A 748-nucleotide genomic window follows, 5' to 3' on the forward strand; every position below is an offset into this window, starting at 1 on the left:
GAAGAAAAACTGTTTGTTTGAAATAGATCTCCGCGGTTTCAGCTGGAATGTTAGGTCAATGTTGTTGTCTAGGTGCTCTCCGCGGCATTCGGATTTCTTCGCCAAAAACTGAGCAAGTCTTGCCAAAAAGTTGGTGAAAAAGCCTATTATCGCCCCTTAGGTCTTGTGACACAGTTGCGCAGGATGAATCACCCAAGCATTTATGTCTTGCGCTACAACTTTTTTTGCAAAATTTATGATTTTTTTTAACTGATCATTAGGGGGAGGCCATCGCCCCTTATCCTCCCCCCTAAATACGCTACTGATTGGCTGCGATAACGTGCGCTATACACATACAGCCAATACACCGTCATTCTTTGACCAAGCGCGGTCGTAACTTTTAAACCTACGGAACGGATTCAAAATTACATTTTAGGGTCAAAACAAAATTTAACTCGAAATATAAGAATTCTGCACTGAGCACTTGAAAGCCTCAATAGTTGGTCAACTTCTACAACGACATGTTCTAGCTCACTGCTCTTTACACAAACTGTTGAAAAATCATTCAATCTGATTTTAAAATCATCAACCGCGCCATCTCAGCACTTTATAGCCTCACCAGTATAGTTTGTACGTTTCGACAAAATCTAATTTCACCTTTATTGTAGAAGCATCAAACGTTTCGTTCTTTCTTTAAGAAACAACGAATTATCTTTCATGTGTCCGTGATGGGCCTGAAATATCAATAGCTGATGAAACAAAGTCGAGA

This window comes from Aplidium turbinatum, chromosome 11 (assembly GCF_918807975.1).
Source record: "Aplidium turbinatum chromosome 11, kaAplTurb1.1, whole genome shotgun sequence".
NCBI classification, from domain to species: Eukaryota; Metazoa; Chordata; class Ascidiacea; order Aplousobranchia; family Polyclinidae; genus Aplidium; species Aplidium turbinatum.